Here is a 6918-nt window from a genome sequence, read left to right as displayed (position 1 = left end):
AAAATGTCAGGTCAGATGTCCCTGAAAGGATGAGAGGGCCTAGGCCAAACTTTCTTAAGGGCTGAAGGGAAGGGGAGTGAGGCAGACACAAAACACCCTTATTTTGGTGTAAGCATCTCCTGCTGAGGGTCTCAGCCGGTCTTTATTTATACGTTAAGGCAAGCAATGGGATTACATCATCGTATGCATAGAAGCAAAACACAACAATCAGTACATTCCTTTCCCATAGACATTTTGTCCCATACATGTTCTTAAGAAAAGAAACGAACTTTAAAGTTAATAGATAACTAAAACTTAGACTCATTATTTCAGCCTAAACAACTGCCTAGGTCAGCTAACAGTCCTTGGTGCCGCCCTGTCACCAAGGCTACAATATCAGGAGACTCCTTTATCTACATGGCTTACAGCTAGAGACCAGTTGCTTTCCAGTAATCAGTTGTTAGAACTTTTTTCTATTACTTAGAGACTCCTAGAGTAATCCACTTCATGATTCATTACAAGGCTTCTCTATGGAACTTCCATATGAGGAATATTATTATGACCAGCTCTGGGTTGTTTATCAGACATGCCCTTGCACAGTAATTATTTCCCATTGTCAAGTGGGCCAAATTATTCAGTGTCTAATTTTTCAGCAAGTAATTTTCCATGCCATGTACTTACAATATTCTTATAATTTATTGCCCAATGTATATTCCATGAGTTTTTTTCTTTTAATTACCAAGAACAAAAAACAAAGGGATATTTAATCTTCAGACCCACAGTGTGAGGCACAAGCAATCATCAGCACCAAGGTGTGAGGCTCTTTAAACTTCAGCCCCACAGTGTGAGGCCCTTTTCTTAGCAGCTTGCCAGTATCTTACCTGGCTGGGGCAGCTAGGCCCCCTGCAGTATTTCCCCCTATGTTTTGTTTTTGGTCATCATTTGCATAATTTTTAACTCAATTTGTAATTGTCTAATAGCATGGAAAAGTAATTTGATAAACAATGGGAAGAGAAGTAGCATAAGCATGGTGACAAACAAAATGATACCAATAGTAATAAATGATGGGAACCAGGCGGCCTTAATGGTTTAGTGCTGCAAAGAAGCCAGGAAGGAATCAGCAACCTCGGCAGGAGTGGAAGAGGAGACATGAGCTAAAACAATTGCCTTGATGTCTTCCTGCAAAGCGGTATGGTCCGGGGAAACATTTGTGTAATCCCATACACCCAAAAAATGATTTTTGACATTGTTCCAAGGAATAGAAGAGGAATTATAAATATGTGGAGTAACACAGATCATTTATAATCAGAGTGACGTTTAGTGGTCAAGTGAGTTTTGATATGCTGCATTTGATTACCAATATGTAATATAGTTTCTTCAAGGATATTCAAACGAGCCTCAAAATTTTTATCAGTGCGATCTTGGACAATTAAAGCATATGTGATGTTACGAGATAATTGATTAACATGTGAGGCAGTATGAACCTGTTGTACAAGGGCAGTAGTAGAAACAGCAACAGAACTAATAATGGCAATAAGTGCTGTAATACCCAGTATAAGCGCCACTACAAACCTTTGAGAGCGATGCAGGCCCCGTTCAGTAAGTTGAAGAGCATAAGCTCCAGTGTCATCATACCATGGCTGCTTTAGATGCACAGGAAGAACAACTTAAGGAGGCTGATGTAAAATAATAAATGTCATACTAGACCATGAAATAAAAGGAGTAATACAATGGGTCAGGATGCAACCTGTACAATTGACATGAAAGGCATGGTGATGACAAGTAATTGTCAAATGTCTGGGGCCCTCAAGAAAAAGGGCGAGTGGAGGGCCTACACAGGCCTGTATGATGGAAGAGTTAATAGAATGTTCCTGTCGTTGAAAGAAGACAGCTGATGTAGCGGCCAAGGGGCAAAACAAATCAGGTTATGCATAGTCCCCTTGGAAGCGTTGAAGAAGTAGGTGGGAGCAATCCATCCAGTTGAATACCATTGGGTGATGGGTTCTAAAGGTGGAAGGAGGTGATTGACTGGTTGTAAATGGTGGAGCCCTGTAGGTAAAACTTATAATTTTGGGAGACATTGGTGGTGGAGGCAACTGCTCCAGGCTCTGAGAAGTTATAAACTGAAAGATTAGTCTGGTAAGGCTGGTAGTAAATCCCTGTGAGGGAAACATGCAATTATGCCAAAGGGGAAATCTGTGATCATTGTCAGTAGTTTTTTAGAATCATCTGGGTTTTGAAATGAACAGGCTGGGAGAGTGGAGGACACAGGAACTTGAGTTATTTGTTCATTAGCGCTGCGAGGACCAAGAAGAGGTAAAAGCAATATCCATAAATAACGCTTTGGCCTGGAGGAAGATTCTGGGGAATTTGTCAACAAATATTTACCATTAATGGGTAAACAACCATGCAATGGAGTCATCATATACCTGGAATTAGAAGTAAAACACATGGGAGGAGAATCCACTCGCCCATGAAATGAAAAATTATTAGCACTTTTGAACAAAATAAAAGAGTCCGAATCACTACCTAACAAATCAGAGTAATTAGTAAATACACGAAGCGAGTGAAATCTCCAAGGAGTAGGATGGAGAATTGGGGGATCAGGAATACGCGCGTCAGTAGAAGTCTTTGGGACATGATGTCAATTCAGTCTATCAGGAATTCAAGTGGGACTGTCTGAATTCTGCGGAAAAACACAAGCATAGTCTCTCCCATTTGCTAATAATATATCAGGGCTTTTGCATATACCAGAGAGCAGATCTTTCCATATAACATGTTGTTTTGGCTTAGACTAGAGGACTTAAATGTGAGCATGCAAGGTAATATGACATTAGAATTTTCAGCTTTCACAAATAGGTGCAAAAAGTAAATCTGAAAGTTTAGTTGTAGCTTTAGTTTCTGTTATGACTGGAATTTCATTTTGCACGACTCTTAATAAAACAATGGCACATATCAAGGTTTTTTGTTTTGTTTTGTTTTTTAAGTTGGCTAATAATTTAGGCAAATTAATAAAAACAAACAAAAAAATTAGAGCACCATATAGATATTATGTACATTTTTCACATACATGTGACTCAACAGGAAAGACAAAAGTAACTTTTATACCAGAAGTTTCTTTTGAAATAAACACATTTAAATAAAGTAAATTATTAATACTTAACATAACTGTAAAGCATGTATGCTTTGAATTATATTATAAAATTTGAACTAGTTTTTGTTTAAAAAAAAGTTTTTTGATCATGATTTTAAGATTTGTTTTTATAAAAATTTATATAGGCACCATTTATAATAAGTCCTCTGGAGGTAACAAAACAAAACACAACACAACACAAAGACAGTCAAACAAATACAGAGATCTCTTGATATACATTTAAAATTTTGGCCATGTGTAAATATTTAAGAGAGTTATTTTACCAATATCTGTGAAGATACTGAGGTTTTTAATGAGTTAAAAGGTAAAATATATGCAGAGAATAAGTGTTTAATCTTAATTATTACCAGAGATCTTGGTCTCGAGACCACAACAGTCATGGCAGTGTTTACTAACTTTTTTAGATAAGAAAATATTTTTTGTTTATATTTTTAAGAAATGATTCTTTGGTTTTAAGTTGTTAACACTTTATCTCACTGAGAACAAGCATATTTTAAAACATAAAAGAACACTTTTATTTTGAGAACAGGAGAAGAGGTAAATTTTTACAGTCTGCCTGTTTTTAGGCTTTTATTAAAATCTGAGGTTTAGAATTCAGCTCAAAAATGTCTGTATTATTATTTCATATTTTACCAGGTTAATTAATTTTAAAATGAAACTTAAATTTTACAGGCCCAATAAGTAAATTTAAAAACTTTTATTCAACCAAAAAGCATTTTGTGTAGTTGGTTAGCAAGTCCAAAGTAACTCAGTAATTTTTACCTTAGATAATGTAGACTCTAAAATCAGAAAAACACAGGGAAATAGAACATTTTTTCCTAGAATGAACCAAAATAGTTTTTTAAGGTGGGTGATGGAAGAGTCCAGTTCCCCACAGCAGGAAGGCAGTAGAGACCTGCCAGTGATCTGAACACCAGAGAAAAAGTTCAGGCAGCTGCTTGTAGAGACCAGGGGCAGCCCCCACCCATCTGCTGCAGTGGGTTTATACTATTTTAATAAAAACCTTTTAGTCATATTGTAGTCATATAGTCTCATATAGTCATATTTAACCATTTTTTATTGTTTTAACAATTGTGAATGAATTTTGAATACTATTATTTGGAAATACTTTTATTTATTTATTTATTTATTCATTTTCCTGGTCCCTTATTTAAGTTTTCTAGATTCCTGCTATGAGTGAGACCATACGGTATTTTTCTTTTTCTTTCTGGCTTATTTCACTGAGCATGATCCCTTCCAGCTCCATCCATGTTGCTGCAAATTGCATGTGTTTATCTTTTTTGAATGCTGAGTAATATTCCATTGTGTATATGTACCACATCTTCTTGATCTAGTCATCTATTTTGGGGCATTTGGGTTGTTTCCAAAGCTTAGCTATTGTAAACAGTGCTGCTATAAACATAGGGGTGTAGGTGCTCTTTGGAATTGATGTTTCTGTGTCCTTTGGGTAAATACCTAGGAGTGGAATTGCTGGATCATATGGAAGCTCTATGTTTAGTGGGTCCAGAAATCTCCACACAGCTCTCCATAGCGGTTGGACCAGTTTGCACTCCCACCAACAGTGTAGGAGAGTTCCTTTTTCTCCACATCCTCGCCAACATTTGTTGTTGCTAGTTTTTTTAATATGTGCCATTCTCACTGGTGTAAGATGGTATCTCATGGTAGTTTCGATTTGCATTTCCCTGATGACAAGTGATGTTGAACATTTCTTCATATGCCTGTTGGCCATTTGCATTTCCTCTTCAGAGAAGTTTCTTTTTAGCTCTTCTGCCCATTTTTTGACTGGATTATTTTCTTTGTTATTGTTGAGTCTCATCAGCTCTTTGCAGATTTTTGTGATCAGTCCTTTATCATTAGTGTTGTGTGCAAAAATGTTCTCCCAGTCGGTGGCATTTCTCTTTGTTTTTGTTATTGTCTCTTTTGCTGTGCAGAAGCTCTTTAATTTGATGTAGTCCCAGCTGTTTATCTTTGCCTTCACTATCACTGCTTTGGGTGATGTGTCTGTAAAGATGTCTTTGATGTGCATATCACGTAGTGTTTCGCCTATATTTCCTTCTATGTATTTTATGGTTTCAGGTCTTATGTCTAGTTCTTTAATCCATTTTGAGTTGATTTTTGTGTATGGTGTGAGGTAGTAGTCAAGCTTCATTCTTTTGCATGTAGCGACCCAGTTTTCCCAGCACCATTTATTGAACAAACTTTCTTTGCTCCAATGCATAGTCTTTGCTCCTTTGTCAAAGATTAGTTGACCATAAATCTGTTGGTTTATTTCTGGATTTTCTATTCAGTTCCATTGGTCTGTGTGTCTGTTCTTGTTCCAATACCATGCAGTTTTGATGATTATGGCTTTGTAGTAGAGTTTGAAGTCTGGAAGTATGATGCCTCCATTCCCTTCTTTTTTTTTTCAGGAGAGCTTTGGCTATTCGGGGTTTTTGGTGATTCCATATGAATTTCATCAATAATTGTTCTATTTCTTTGAAGAATGACATTGAAATTTTGATTGGAATAGCATTGAATCTGTATATTGCTTTTCGTAGGATGGTCATTTTAATAATGTTTATTCTTCCAATCCATGAGCAGGGGATGTCTTTCCATTTCTTTGTGTCTTCTATTTCTTTTAACAGTGTTTTATAGTTTTCTTTGTATAGGTCCTTTACCTCTTTTGTTAGATTTATTCCCAAGTATTTGATTTTTTTTGTTTCGATAGTAAAAGGGATGGTTTTTCTTATTTCTGCTTCTTCAGATTTATTGTTTGTGTATAGGAAGGCTACTGACTTTCGCGTGTTGATTTTGTATGCTGCCACTTTACTGAACTGATTGATGAGTTGAATTAGTTTTTCTGTGGAGTTTTTGGGGTTCTCTATGTATATTATCATATCATCTGCAAATAGTGATAGTTTGACTTCTTCTTTTCCTATTTGGATTCCTTGGATGTCTTTCTCTTGTCTTATTGCTCTGGCTAGGACTTCCAGAATTATATTGAAAAGCAGTGGTGAGAGTGGACATCCTTGTCTTGTTCCAGATCTTAATGGAAATGCTCTCCACTTTTCACCATTGAGAATGATACTGGCTGTTGGCTTGTCATAGATGGCCTTTATGATGTTGAGGTATGTTCCTTGTATCCCAAGAATTTCAAGGGCTTTTATCATGAATGGGTGTTGCACTTTGTCAAAAGCTTTCTCAGCATCTATTGATATTATCATATGGTTTTTATATTTCTTTTTGTTGATGTGTTGGATAACGTTGATTGATTTTCGGATGTTGAACCATCCTTGTGTCCCTGGAATGAATCCTACTTGGTCGTGGTAAATTATTTTATGGATACATTGTTGGATTCTGATAGCTAAAATTTTATTGAGGATTTTTGCATCAGTGTTCATTAGGGAGATTGGCCTGTAGTTTTCCCTTTTTGTGTTGTCCTTGTTCGGTTTTGGTATTAGTGTAATGTTGGCTTCATAGAACGTGTTTGGTATTTTCCCTTCCTTTTCAATTTTTTGCAAGAGTTTGTGAAGGATAGGCACTAATTCATCTCTGAATGTTTGGTAGAATTCATTTGTAAATCCATCAGGTCCTGGGCTTTTGTTTTTGGGGAGGTTTTTGATTACCATTTCAATTTCGCTGCTTGTAATTGGTCTGTTTAGGTGTTCTGTTTCTTCTTTATCTATTTTTGGGTGATTGTAGCGTTGTGGGAATTTGTCCATCTCCTCTAGATTGTTGAACTTGTTTCCATATAACTGTTCATAGTAGTTGCTGATTATTCTTTTGATTTCTGCTGTGTCCATTGT

Source organism: Talpa occidentalis, unplaced genomic scaffold (genome assembly GCF_014898055.3).
Source record: "Talpa occidentalis isolate TD23 unplaced genomic scaffold, MPIMG_talOcc4v2.1 talOcc4.14, whole genome shotgun sequence".
NCBI classification, from domain to species: Eukaryota; Metazoa; Chordata; class Mammalia; order Eulipotyphla; family Talpidae; genus Talpa; species Talpa occidentalis.
Note: the sequence above shows the minus strand (reverse complement) of the source record.